This window comes from Octodon degus, unplaced genomic scaffold, assembly GCF_000260255.1.
Source record: "Octodon degus isolate 3935 unplaced genomic scaffold, OctDeg1.0 scaffold00005, whole genome shotgun sequence".
In the NCBI taxonomy this organism is placed as follows: domain Eukaryota; kingdom Metazoa; phylum Chordata; class Mammalia; order Rodentia; family Octodontidae; genus Octodon; species Octodon degus.
In genome coordinates, this window is record NW_004524581.1 from 11049140 (window position 1) to 11063209 (window position 14070).

The following is a 14070-nucleotide window of genomic DNA, read 5'->3' on the forward strand; positions in this document are numbered from 1 at the left end:
CGGTGCACCTGGAGGCGGGGCCCGCTCATCCTGCCGTGCCAGGGATCAAACCCCATCCCTGTACTTGCCTAAGTAGGAGCTTTAGTCTGCTGAGATATCTCTCTGGCCTTTTGGGGGGTGGGGATGGGTTGGGGAATATTAATTCCCAAGAATCCATGAAAAGAAACACAGATCCCAGAGTGGAGAACAAGGTCTGGGGAGGAAAAGATTGGGGAGTGGGGCTGGGAGGATCCTGAGAGGCTCTATGGGAAGTGGGGCCTGTGCCTTGGGGTGCACAGGAAGGCTGGGCAACCAGGCAGTGGTGGCCCACAGGGAACCTGAAGCGGAAGCCTGCAAGTAGGTGGCGGAACCAGAACTTACCCATGCAACAACTAGGGTTTGTGTCATGGTGAGGAGGGCGGCTGGGCTGGGACTCAGGCCAGGGACTTGCACTCGATCCTTCCTGGAAGCTGGAGTGGAGGCAGCATGGGCCTGTGGAGCACGTAGCTCCTGTGTATAACCCAGTGCTGCCATTTACCAGCTCTGTGACCTCAGCCAAATTGATGACCCTTTCTGAGCCTCATTCTGTTGGTCTGTTTAAAGAGAAACAGGAAAGAGAATGTATCCATTCCGTTATTGCCATCACAGCTTGACCCCAGGACAGAAGCTTATTTCCTAGTGGGACTGCTGGCCCAGCACATGTCAGAGGCAGACACGCTCTGAGCATTCACTCAAGTGCACCATCAGTTGCTGAAGTAGAGGAAAAGACAGCCAGCGGGCTGGGCGCTGCTTTTCTGTGCTTGATCCCAGAAGCGGCCCTGTAACGTCTACCCCGTGGTTCATTGGCCAGGACTGGCTCTGGGTCCCCACCTTACTGCCAGCAGACTAGGGGGCATGGGGTAGCAGCTGGATCTCAGCCTGTGCCCCAGAGGAAGAGGGGGATGGACACAGGGGAGGATGGATGGATGCAGGGCTTGGTACACAGGAACCCTAGCAGCCACCAGGACAGCTCCGCAGCCCACCTGGATCCCCTGAGCATTGCCCACCGGGCAGCCAAATGCCTGCTCCTCAAGTTTTCCTCCAGGTGCTCTGCTGGCAGCTTGTCTGAGGTATCTGCAGGCCCAGCCTGCTTCTAGTGGCCACTGTCCAGCCTTTGGCACACTCCTGTCCTCGGGACCCCTTCCCCACTCCCCATGGCTGCTTTCCCCAGGGACATGGCCGTGATTTGACCATGGAAGACTGGCCTCCTCTGCCAGGTCCCATTTCCCCAGAGTGACATGCAGAGGTCTCATAAGGAGCACAGGCCACCCAGAGGCCCAGGCTGCCCAGCCTTCGGCCATCCGGGCCGTCCTCCCACCTCCGAGTGGGGCTCCACCCAACTGCTCCTCACTCTGGCTCCCTCCTCGGTAAAAGGAAGTTTGGCTTCCTTTCTCCAGCTCCACCCGTTCTGGCCTCCCCACTCGTCTATGATTCCAGAACTCCAAGGGACTCAGAGCTGGCCAGGAGCAGCTCCTAGAGCCAGGTCCCAGGTGGAGGGGGGCACCTCCATACCTAAGGACTAGGTAGAGACTCAGAAGACATAGGTTGGCGGCACTGGGGCACTGCCCAGGGCCTGGGAGAAGCAGAGAATGGGACAGCTGTAAGAAAAGAGACACTTTAAGGAATTGTCTTCTCCGTCCCTTTCTGAGGGGTGAAAATGTCCACTGGGATTTATGTCTGGGTTGAAGGTGACTCTGGATTTGCTCAGTGTGGCAGAAAAACATGGTCATCGAGCAAGTGCAGAGGGAAGAGAGCGTGCAGAGGTCACATCCCTTGGTCGCGGGCTCCGAGGAAGCCAGGGTTGTCTCTGACCCAGAGATGAGTGCAGTTGGTGACTGTGCAGTTGAAAGCAGCAGTGAGGCCCCGAAAGTTTGTGGTGGTCTCGAGAGTCCACTGTGGGGCAGTAGAGGGTGCCGATGACGGCAGAGGGAAGGAGGAAGAAGGGAGAAGCTTGACCTCTCAGTCTACACTCTGTGGCAGTCCTGCAGAACTAGGATGCTAACCTGCCTCATGAAAAGTAGATGATACCTGCTGTCCCTGGCGAGGGTCTAAGATCCTGAATGGTTTCTTGGGAATCTCAGGCTCTACCAGGCCATGCCTGACAACAGAAGTGCTTGCAAGAAGCCCTTCCTCTCTCCCAAGGACTGTGTCACATTGTCCTGCTGAGTCACTCTTCTCCTTGCCTGTACTACAGAAAACTCACAGAAGCCAGGAAAAAAAGGAACGGGTGGGCTGAACCCAATCACAGCCCATTTGTGCCCGGTGACAGCTGAGATGCAAATACATGGTTGTGGTGCAGGTGGGGGAGGGGGGCCTTAAAGGCGGCCAGTGCTGGTGGCCTTCAGTCTCAAATTGAAGCCTCTGCAGCCTCACTCCCACACCTGCAGATTCCTGGCTCCCTCTGCACACCAGCAGCACTCTACCCACTCAGGTTCCTGTCCTGCCTGTATGATACATTGTCCTCAGACCATTCCAGCAGCTTCTCCAGTGGTCAGTTTGTCTCCTATGGCTCTGCCCCCACCTGCCCACTGGCCTCAGCCTACCTGGGCCGTCTGCATGGGAGGATTCTTTAGAGTGTTTGGGAATTTCTAGTCACTTATCCTGAAACCACTCTTCTACTTGGATGCAGGGCTTGCTGAAAGGGTCAGACAGCTGAGGGGAGCCGGAAGGGAGGCAGGGTACAGGAAACCATCCATACCGCTCACCTCCCAGTTGATCCTGCAGATGGACAGCCCCTGCCTTCACCCAATGGGAGAAGCAGTTTGGTGACACAGAACCTTCTCCTTAGGAGTTGGGGGTGAGGGACCCACTCATTTTCTGCCTCACTGTGACTACAGCTTGTTATGACACATCCACTGCTGTCCTGGAGGGCAGAGGAGCGTTCTGCAGAGTGGGAGCAGGGGTAGGGAGTAGAAGGCCAGAGTCACACTTGCCAGAGGTCTCCACCACCCAGCATTGGCTGATCCTGGGGCTCATTTGAGAGAGGCCATTAGGCCTCGGGAATGTGTGGGTGGCCCGCTGCCCTTCCTAAGAGACCAGGTTGGCTTTTAATGGCAGTGTTAGAGATTCCTTCACTCAACAAACCTCTTGCACCTACCACATGCCCTGCGGTCCTTGCTATGTGCCCAACGCTGCACCAGGCCTCGGGATGGTGCAGAGGTTGTAACCCTGCTCTCAAAGGCTATACGTCAGTGTGGCAGGGAAGGTAGGGGAACACAAACCTGCCCACTGTGAGGAAGTGCTCAGAACTCAGTGCACTGCACAGGGAAGGCCTTCTGGTGGCAGGGCGCACCCCCATATGGGCAGAGGACCCTGCAAAAGGAGCACTGGGCATTACCCAGAAGCCTGAAAGAGCCTCATGTGGCTGGGCAGGGCTTGAGAGGGGGGCAGGTGAGCCTGCAGCAATGGAGGAGCCCATGGCCACCCCACCTGGTGTGGGGGCCAACCAGAGCCCTCCTGCAAGGGAGTCTTTTCCTCTCCAGGGCACCCCTCTAATGAAACTGTCAAAGTGCAGTTGAAAGTCCCCCTGAGAGTGCTCCCCAGGCTGCTGCCACAGAGGCTGTCTGCTGCTAGGTCTGCCCAGGGCTTTGGACTTAGCGGAGCCCAGCATGCTGCTTCGGGTCTACACCACCAGGCCAGAGAAGGTGGCCCATAAAAGGCACTCTTTACACATGAACTCCAGTTAGTGCCATCCCCTGCCCTGGGAGATAGGTGCTTGATTTTGCCCTTTTCAAAGAGGAAGAAGGCTCAGAGAAGTCAGGAGGCTGTTCCAGCACCCAGTCAGTTGGTCGCAGAGCTGGGCTTTGGACTCTGAGGCCTCTGCTTCTTGCGTGTGCTGTGGGCTCACATTACAGACGTGGCTGTCTGTTCTCTCCCATCTCAGTTTTCCAAAGCCTGCTGGTTTTCATTTCCTCATCTCGGTGGAGGAGTTGGACAACAGCACGGACATTAAGTGGGTGCCTCCGGCTGGGCGCCTGGAAAGAGGAAACGGTGTCTCTGCAGGGGCCACCTGACAAAGAACTGAGAGCCTTGGGCCATGTGATCGAAAGCCAGCCCCCTAGCACGAGGAAGCTGGCCTCTGGGGCCCCTTGAGGATGCAGGTTTAAGAGTCCAGTGGAAGGGGTTGGGGTTCCCTGGGCAGCATGGCCGGTGGGAAGGAGATGGGGCTGGGAGGGGAGCATGCATCACAGCGGCCAGCGGGGCCCAGCTGGCAGGGGCTCGTTCCTGTTTTCGGGCAGATGACAGGATTCATTTGTATGAAGGGCATAGGATAAGGGGAAGCAGAATTACCCACCTCCCTGAGGAGAAGACAACACCAAGTAAATAAATAAAAGAAAGCAAGTGATGGAGAGAAAGCTAGATTTTAAAATGCTTTCCAGTTTGGGGGCAGGGGTGCCGGCAGGGATTGTGCTGTGTATGTATGGGAAGGGCGGTGTCGCTCTTGGTCTCCAGCTAATCTCAGTCTTTATTTTTATCCATCAACCTCTTTTTCCATTCCACCTGCGTCCTGCGCCTGTCAGGGAGCCGCAGCCCACAAACTTGTATTTATTTAAATTTATTTTCACATTTGTTCCTGTTAGTTGGTTTGTCCAGGCCACGGTTTCTCCACTCCAGCCCACTCCGTGGCTCTACAAAGGGGGTGTTCTCGAAGCCTGCTCTACTGAGGCCTCTCCCAGGCTTCTTAACCCTTTGGGGGAAGGGGCCTACCGACCTCCCCACTGGTTACCCATGACCCTGGACGGAGAAAAGTCTGCCTCCAAGTAAAATCTGCACCTGGATTCTAGCAAAGGTCAACTGCACTACAGCCGTCCCTTTAGTCACAGGTCCAGAAGCATGCCATGGCTGCATTCTAGAGCAGTGTCTGTGACTCTGACTCCAGGAGGGATCGCCACTATCTTCATAGCACAGTACAGGTGTCCCAGGAAACCTAAAATGCCATTTACTCTCATCCTTGTTTGAAATTACAGCAGCTACTAGACCAACTGCTAAATCTCACTGCCAATTGCATCCCAAAGCATGTGTGCGCCACAACATCCTTTTACAAGACTTTTATATTTCAAAATAGTTCATTTGTGTTCCCCTGTATTGTGTTTTAGTTTATGGAATTTAAAACATTCTGAGGGCTGGGGAGATAGCTTTGTGGCCTAAGCACCTGCCTGGCAAGTGTAAGGACCCTGGTTTGATCCCTGGTACAGCATGCCGAGCATACCCCAAAGCCCCAGATGTACCATACTGGCCATGAAACTGGGCATGGTGGTGCATGCCTGTAATCCCAGTGCTGGGGAAGCTGAGACAGGAGGATCACTACAACTCTGAGCTGCATAGAGAGACCCTGTATGTAAAATAAAAAAAATTCTGAGAAGAGGTCCATGGTATCAGCAGACTGTCAGAGGGGTCTATGATCCAAAAGGGTGAAGGGCCCATCCTGAGTCTCTGTATCACCCACTGTCACCTTCCCTTGCTTCACCTCAAGGCTGGCATCTGCTGCTTCTTGGAGTTGGCATCCTCAGCTGCACGCCCAGTGAGGTGTTTGAGGACAGGAGACCAGACCATTGCTTATTGTCACATGCCATGCCAAGGGTACATTTTCCAGCTCTAGACCTTGCAGGCGGTGTGCGGCTGAGCCCTGCACAGCATCTATGTGTGTACACATGGGAGAGGAGCATCCTTGCCCTCCCCCAAAAGTGATTGCAGCGGCCCTAACTTCTGGTGCTGATGTGATTCGGGGTGCGGATCTCCTTGTGCTGATTGTCCCAAGCAGTTTGATTGGAAACCAAACTCAAGAAGCTGTGACTAGAGGTAGGAAAGAGGGGGTGCCTGCTGCCAGCGTCCTGGGGGCCGGATACAGGATGCTGCATTCCGTGGATGGATCATTATTCCAGCCTCCAGACCCTTCTATCCTCTCTGCTAGGCAGATAACTGGCTAGGAATCACCTACCACCCACTGAATCTCCTGGGAGGAATAAAGGAAGTGGGGCCTCCACCATTCTCTGCACACCCACCCAGCACAGGAAGGACTTCATCAGTGAGGCCATGGGAGGGGGGAGGGAGGGAGAGTGTGAGACCCTTGTGCAGGGAGCTGCCAGGTCCAGGCATGCAGGCAAGTGGAGAGCAGCGTCCCTTTGAGCCGGACTACTCTTACATCTAGGTTGTCCTGGGGATTCCAACCCATCACAGGGTTATGTGTCCACCCACAATCGTGTCTGCCACAGTGGGACCCGGGTCTCCAATGGGTAGGGGTCCATTTGCAAGGTCTTTGTTGTCCCACAGCTTCTGCTCCTGTGTCTGGGCCCCTCCGCCAGGACTTAGGCTCTCCAGGAAAACATCTGTTGCCTTCAAAGCCGATCCATTCTGGAAGGAGGCTGGGGCAGCAGCACAGCCCCATCTGTACGTTTTCCCATTAATTTCTCCCCGGTTGCCTTCGCTGAGGCTCTTATTACGATGATTATGATTATTAGGATTTTTCTGTCCGAGGCTACATCCCATGGTGTGATTGTCCCAGCAGGAAAGCTCCAGCCTCCCCGAGGACCAGAGGGTGTCCTCAGCGTGATTGAGACACCTCCTAATTTAGTTTCATCTATAAATGTAATTAGCATGCTATTTACACAGGTCCTGGCCCTGGCGGGGGTGTGAAACGAGGGCCGGGTGGCAGCTGTCGTGCCAGCACATCCCTCACCCCCTCCCCACCCCATTCCTGTGGCTCCCAGCCCCAAGACCCCTTCAGGGGCTGGCTTTCATTTTCCAGTTGGATTTGGGGGTTGTCCCACACCCACCCCACACCCCAAGGCCCCGAGAAGGCCTGCATGGTGGGAGGCAGTGGAAAGTATCTTATCTTTGGCTCACACCCCTGAAGGCAGTGGCCCTCCTGTCCGCCTCCCTTGGCTCAGGTGAACCTTGCCTTCTATCCTCTTCCCCTCTCCATCATCTCTTGCCTGGTTCATGCCTCCCATGGTGTCCCTTCTCTGTGGCAGCAGGGACCTAAGTGTCACCTTCAAATGTGACTACCTCCTCCCCTGCTGCCCTGCTGCCCTGCTGCCCCACTCCCACCCTGCCATGCCCCTGGCAGGTTCAGATGGTTCTCTTGGCTTGAAGGTAGGAGGCTGGGCTGGGCATTGTGCCTTGTGGCTGTCTCCATCCCTGGGATCCTGGGCTGTGAGAGAGCCTCACATATAAGGCGTAGGAACTGAGAATCCTGCTGGTAGCTGTGGCCAGGGTTGGCCACCAATCTGATCCTAGAGCCCAGGCCTTGCTCCACTTCCCTAGGCTTCTGCTCACTGTCCCCCAAAGGTGGATGATGGGACAGGGTAGGGGCAGAGGGGCCAGGCATGTGCTATAAGACACAGGTCAGGCTGTGAGATTCATCCACAGAGACGTGGGGTGGACCTTCCTTCCACTCTCTGGGCCTTAGTCTCTCCATCTGTTAAAAAGGAATCTGTTAAAAGGGAATGAACAGGGGCCAGCAAGATGGCTCAGTGGAATAAGTGCTTCCTTGGCAAGCACAAGGGCCTGAGTTCAATCCCCGGTTCCACAAAAAAAAAAAAAAAAAAAAAAAGGAATGAACATGAGAAAACACAACATCAAGGCTGTCCTGTGTCTGCATGGCCGTGAGAAGGTGCCAGGCACAGTGTTCCCCACCTGATCTTAAAGAGGGCTGCCGCTGCCAGGCAGGTGACACCTCTACTTTTTATGCATGAACAAAACTAGGCTCAGAGAGGAGCCTTCTCTGCAGGGTCACAGAGCAGGGTGAAGGAGTCAGAGGGGCTCAGTCAGGGCAGTGGCACCCACAGACTCAAGAAATGTCTTTACCAGTTCTCCTCAAAGTGTAGGAGTCCCTCGCTCCCTCATTTACTCAGCTGCCAGGTGCCTTCTGGGTACCATCCACCGGTGGACACAACAGCCTAGCCCTGAGCAATGTCTGCCCCGGGGTGCAAGCTAAAGAAGCAGGCGTGTATCACGACAGGTGGTGCTAGCAGCCGCAGAGATGAGGGGTTGCAGGAGGGCTGGGGAGGGGGAGGACAGGCGCGGAGGCAGGCAGCGTTGGAGGAGAGACCACTGGAAGAGTGGGCAGCTATGGATCTTGGTAGCAGTGCACACCAGGCAGAGGGAGAGCCGTTGTGAGGCTCTGGGGCTGGAGGTGCTGTGCTCGGAACTAGAGGCCACAGGCTGCAGGAATGTCAGAGACCGGGACATCATCCCCAGGAGTGAGACAGGAAGCTAGCTGGCTACTCCTGGTGATCAGAGAGGGACTCCATGTGTCTGAAGCTTCAGAAGTTCTGTGGAAACCACCCAGATGTCCCATGACCAGAGTTTCACTTAGATTTGTCAGGGGTGATGGAAGGCATAGGTTCGCTTTCTCCCTATTCACATTTGATGCGTTTGTTAGGCTTCTGCTGGCAAGGTGGGAGGGCTGAAGGAGTGTGCGGGGGGGGGGGGGCCAGCATGCAGCCATAAGGTGGAGCGCCAACTTGTGGCATCTGGTGACCTCCGAACTATAAATGCTCCAAGGCCATTGTCAAGCTGGATATGACACAACCTCTGGTGGCTGTTCTGGGCCCTAGAGTCTGGCCCTGGGCTGGGTGGGTCCCAGCCAGAGGAGAAAAAGGAAGGCCCACTGTCTGCAGCATAGGAAGGGTCTGGCAGGGCCACTGGGGGAAGGGATGTGGACAGAGTAGAGAGGAAGGTGAGCTGGTAGCCCTGGAAGACTCCAACCTGTCACCTTAGGGAAGGTGAGTCTGAGCCAGCTGGCAACTGAGACAGGAGCCAGACAGGACTAGGACTCTGGAGACAGAGGAAGCAGCCGCCTGGCACCTATCCATAGTCACGGGTCATGTGTATCTGTGTTTACTTTCTGCTCTCAGCATGGTGACTCAATTCAGTTATCCTCATCAAGGATGTCCAAGCCCACAAACCTGCACTCAGACTCTACCCAGCTTTAAAAAAAAAGAAAAATTCTATCTGACCCATCTCTCTGCTGCTTCCAGAGCCTTCACTTGGGTGGCCAAGGGTGGCACTGCAGTAAGAGATGCAGGCCACTAGTGTGGGGCGAATCGGGCGTCACCCCAAAGAAGCCAGTCCTAAACGTCTGTTCCACAACATCCTCAAAAGTTCAGAGATTCTAGAGAGCAGATCAGTGTTTCCAGGAGTTCAGGGTGACAAAGGGGTGGCCCAAAGGGAGAAGGCATTGAGCCGTAGCGCTGTTCTGTGTCTTGGTTGAATTGGGGTAACAAGAACCTGACTGTGGGTTAGAGCACACAGACCTGTATACCAAGCATGCCAGCTTTACTGTGTGTTAATTTTAAAAGTAAATTATGGAGTATTGAAGATCTCACACCCCTCAAGAAAAGATGAAGTGCGAGGTAGCAGCTTCTAGACTAAGGGCACCTCCCTCCCTCCTGCCCACTGCCGTAAATCAGCCCGCTCAGAACACACAGCTTCCCATGCAGCCGGGAAGATAGGCTGAATGGCCTTGAGTGTCGCTGGGCTAGGAGTCTGAGCTCATTCAACCAGCGTGCGGGAGCCATCGATGGTTCTTGAGTGTGAGTGATAACCTCAAAGCTGTCCGTCAGCTTTGATTAATCTGGTACACAAGGAAGATGGAGATAGCGGCAGAAGGCAGTGGGAGAGAGCAGAGAGTAGGGGCTGGGCCCAAGGCCTAAGAGCAGCTCAGGGGTGGGGTCTGTGGGGAAGGCAGGGTTAGGATGAGCATGGGGATTGCATTCCGTGCAGTGAGAGTGACAAAAGTGCTGCACATGGGTGCCATTCTTATATTTACCCTGTGTCCACCCATCCACCCATAGCCACTATTTAAGGTGGGCAGAGACATCTTAAATAGGTAGGACTGTCACCAGGCATGGTTACCCCTCTATCTGGAGCCCTGTGCCCTGCCTAGCCCAAGACCTGCTCCTTAAGACACTTTTGGTGCCTTTCTTCATGGCACGGGGTTCCCAACTGGGCAGTGCTCCCTGGTAGAGGCTGGGAAGGGAATGAAGATGCAGTCACCACCTGCCCTTGGCCCTTGGGCACCAGCCTTGTGGGCTCCGGTAATGGGATCTCAACTTTGAAGAGCAGGCGGAGAGGGCAGTTTGCTGAGGTTAAAAAACTGGTCCAGGGCTCAAACCTCCCTCTGCCCCCTACCTCCCCCCCACCACACTCCCCCAGCACCGCTCTGTCACCTGGATGTGCAGGAAGATGAACTCCCTATTGGAGGGGAGTTAGAGATTGGTGACCACAGTGTATACCCCTCCTGATCTCCAAAAGGCATTGAAATGTCTTTGTTTTGTTGCACATTCTCTCCATGGGGACAGGGAAATGGCCTGGCTTGGTCAATAGTCAGAGCCAGCCAGCTGCTGAGCTCTCGGAGAATGCAGGCTCCAGCCCCACCCACCCCAGCCTGCTCTGTTCAAAGGAGTCTGCTGCCTGTCCCCCAGCCCCACCTCCTGCCCACCAGGCCCCCTGTGGGGGTACACTTCTGAGCTTGGAGGAGTCCAGGATGATGACCTCCCCAATGCATTTTGGACTGTGTATCTCTGAGGACACTTCTACCACACTTTAGCCCCCTGCAGAAACCCCAGCCAGAATCTGCATACAGAGTTTGTCGGTGGAGCGAGGGAAGGGGTTGACTGGGACTTGGAGAGGTTCTGATTGACAGGTCCTGATCAGAATAGCACATCTTCAAGTTAGGGTCATGGCCACCTCTCTGGAAAGCGAGGCCACCTTGCAAGACAGAGCCTTCCAAAAAGGATCCTTTGCTGGAGGGACAGAGGAGGGGACATGGCCTGGCTTTCCTGGGATCATGGTTATCGTAGCATGGGGTCCTAGAATTAATCTGGGGCCCTGTAAGTCCTATACAAGGCCTTTGTCCTTTGTACAAGGTACCATTACCTCTTTGGGACTGGAAAGGTCCCCAAAGCCCTGGGTCTTCCACAAAAAAAAAAAAAAAAAAAAAAAAAAAACTGGTCCTTTGTACACACCCACAGCAGTATGAAGGGAGTCCTACCCTCTTCGTTGACCCTCTCAGGCCACTCCACTTCAGGAAAAACCCACTGGGCTCATTGCTCTGCTCCCTAGGGGTCCAAGCAGCCCAAAGATTGGGCTTTCAGAAAAAATCGCTCTCTGCTTGGGGCATGGAAATGAGGTCAGAAAGGGCAGCTGACTCTGGGAGTGGGTACAGCAAGTGCTGCCAGGCCCTGCAAATACTGGCGGCACCCGGGACCTCCAGACAGGACCTACAGAGAGCAGGCCAAGGGGGAAGCGCAGGCCGCCCTGTGCTGGGCCTCACTGGCAGTGCCTTTATGTGTGAGCCGTGGGGTAAGGGAGCCTGGGGTCCAAGCAGCCTGGGGGAGCACACACAGCCCACAACCAAGTCCCTAAAAGCCTGGCCACCTGCCCCTGCCAGCCTCTCAGGGACAGGCCTTTCACAGTTGGGGACGTGCTGTCTCCATTTGTCTGTTTTTAGAATTTTAAGTTCCATATCTTGGGAATCCTCTTAGCCCCAGGCAAGCTAGGCCAGCTGGTCACCCAGGGACAGTGCCCCCTTCTCTTTGATTTAGGCCTGCCACTGCCAGGCTGGGGAAACTGAGGCTCTGAGCCAGACAAAAGCAGAATTGAAGAAGAGAAAAAGACAGCAGCGTTGAACAGCCACCTGTGTGATGTGGGCTTGTTGAGTTCCCAGGGTTGGCACTGTAGACCCAAGAAGGAGGGGGACAAGGGGAGACACAAGGAGACAGACGGTCAGGCGTAACTGGGCTTTGGAAGTGAGATTCCCCAGTGCACTGTGGCGATGGGCTTCAAATTAGGAAGCGAAGTTCTCAACCACCTGTCCCTCATTTGCCTTAATGCACATGGTAATTTATTTCCCAGAAGCGCGGGGACTGGCCTCAGGGCTCCGTGATCCCGCTGAAGGGGGTGCGCATGCGCAGGTGAGCCGCACCTGCCCGCTTGCGCCCTCTTTACGCACGAATAATACACACATCTGTGAGGAAAATGACTGCTCTCTCGTATTCGTCCCCCAAAGTGCCAGCTGCCAATCGGATTGAATTAGATTTCACAGGGGTTTTTGCAATACGTGGAATTCACCAGCAAATTACTCTTAAAGAGGGAAAATCAATCATTTGGAGCAGAGATAAGCTGAAGGCAAGGCAGCCTCGGATTGATCCCGTCTGTGCAGGCGTGTGTGGAATTCAATAGATAACCTGGGGAGGGGGAGGGGGCAGAAGAGAATGGTGGAAGGGAAGAAGGGGAGAAAGAGAAAATTGTGTGTCTGTTAGGGGTGCTGTAACAAACCCCTGTGGACACAGATTTCCTCCTTCTGGGGGCCCAGAAGTGCGGGGTGAGAGCTAGCTCTCTGGTCCATCTGGACACGTTCTCACTGTGTCCCCATGTGGCAGAGGGGCAAAGTTGAAGCTGTGGCCCTTTCATGAGGGCTCTAATCTCATTCACAAAAACCCTGCCCTTGTGGCACAGTCCTTCCCCGGGTTCCCCCTTGTTGGGAGTTAGGACTTCAGCAGGGGGGATGTGGGGTGTGACATAGCAGCAGTCCATGGCAAGGGAGATAACACAGAGGGAGAGCAGAGAGGAAAGGGGGAGAAGAGAGGGGCGCTTGGCTGGAGGAGCAGAAAGCAATCCGAAAGACACAGCAGGCATTAAAGGGCTCTGAGACGGTGTCCCAGTTTGAGCTCCCTGTTGCACAGATCGGGAAACTGAGGCAGAGAGGAAAAAGAGCCTTTTGCAGTCATCCAGCAATGTGTGGCAGCTGCAGATCCCAGAGCCAGGTTGCTAGCCTGAGCCAAGGCTTTGGGTCAGCCTGTGACACAAAGGGACACAGTAAGGCTGAGCTAGCGCATACCAGCCGTGTGATGTACATTTCACTGGGTCCCCTGGGTAGAACTAGAAGTATGGGGACAGTCACCCCCCACAAGGCTCCTTCTAGTGAGCCACAAGGACCTCTTGGCTGTGAGGTGAGACGGGTGGCCTGGGGAGGCCATAGGGACAGAGAAGCCCTTGGTGCCCGTGGGTGCTGGGGCAGAAGGGGAGATGAAGGACGAGGAGATGCCTGCCTCCATCCAAGATGCACTTGGCCGTGTCTGATCAGGTTAGTTCACAAAAGGATGGACAAAGGAGTGATGAAGAATACAGCTTTGTGCGCTTTGATTTTCTGCCGGTCAATAGCATGGATCAGACCTGCCCAGTGGGGCAGGGCCTGCGGCCCATGCAGTCCCTCACCCCTGCACACGTCCTTGCCTCCTTGTTCTCTGCCCACCCCTCTTCATCCTGGTCTGTGGAAATTAACCCCTCCCCAATGCCCATGCCCCAGCTCAGGCCCTCTGAGGACCTGGCCATGCTCATGACCCTGGTCTCTTCTCTTCCCTGGAGGGTAATTGAGGTCCCCTGCAGAAGGGACATTGTAGCTGCCAGGCAAGAGGAAGGGCCCCTGGCCCCTGAGGTGCAAAGGAAGGAGCTCACAAGGCCGTGCCTTGGAATCTTCTGTCTGGGGCATGAAAACATGCCATGCGTGTTTGCAGCTGGTACTGGCGCAGAGCACCCCACTCCGTTCTATCTTGTCCGATGCTTTTCTCTCCCCACCTCCCAGATGGGGAAACTGAGGCTCTGAGACTGGACCTGAGTTGCCCAAGATCACACAGCCAGAAAGGGACTCAGTCAATGCCTCAGCTTTGAATTGCCCTCCCTGCATCACATGCTGGGTCCCTGACCCAGTCACCACCCTGAGCTCCAGGGGAGAGAGCAGGACCAACTGGTGCTACCACAGCAGGGCTGAGCTTTGGCGTGGGGGCAGCTGAAGGGATGGAGGAGGCTGTGCAGACCTCGCACCCAGGGAGGCAGCCCAGAGCACTGCCAGTCACGCCTCCTCCTTTGGGACTCCAGGCCTCAGGCAAAGGGAAGCACAGGTGCCACAGCACCAACCATGGCAGGGCCCTGCCCGGGTCTACCTCCAGAACCAGAAAGGTGCTGGTGCTGTTAGATGGTGTCATCTTTTTTCCCTTGGACTGTGGGGTCTACAGAACCCCCAAACCAAGCATGATCAACTCTATACAG

General features: G+C 55.2%; 1 protein-coding gene across 7 annotated transcripts in view; it reads left to right on the plus strand.

Moving 5' to 3' along the window:
* The window catches only part of Cdh23 (cadherin related 23), a 373574-nt gene that overhangs the window by 200936 nt on the left and 158568 nt on the right, over nt 1-14070 (plus strand). The gene's annotated exons all lie outside the window — the stretch shown is intronic.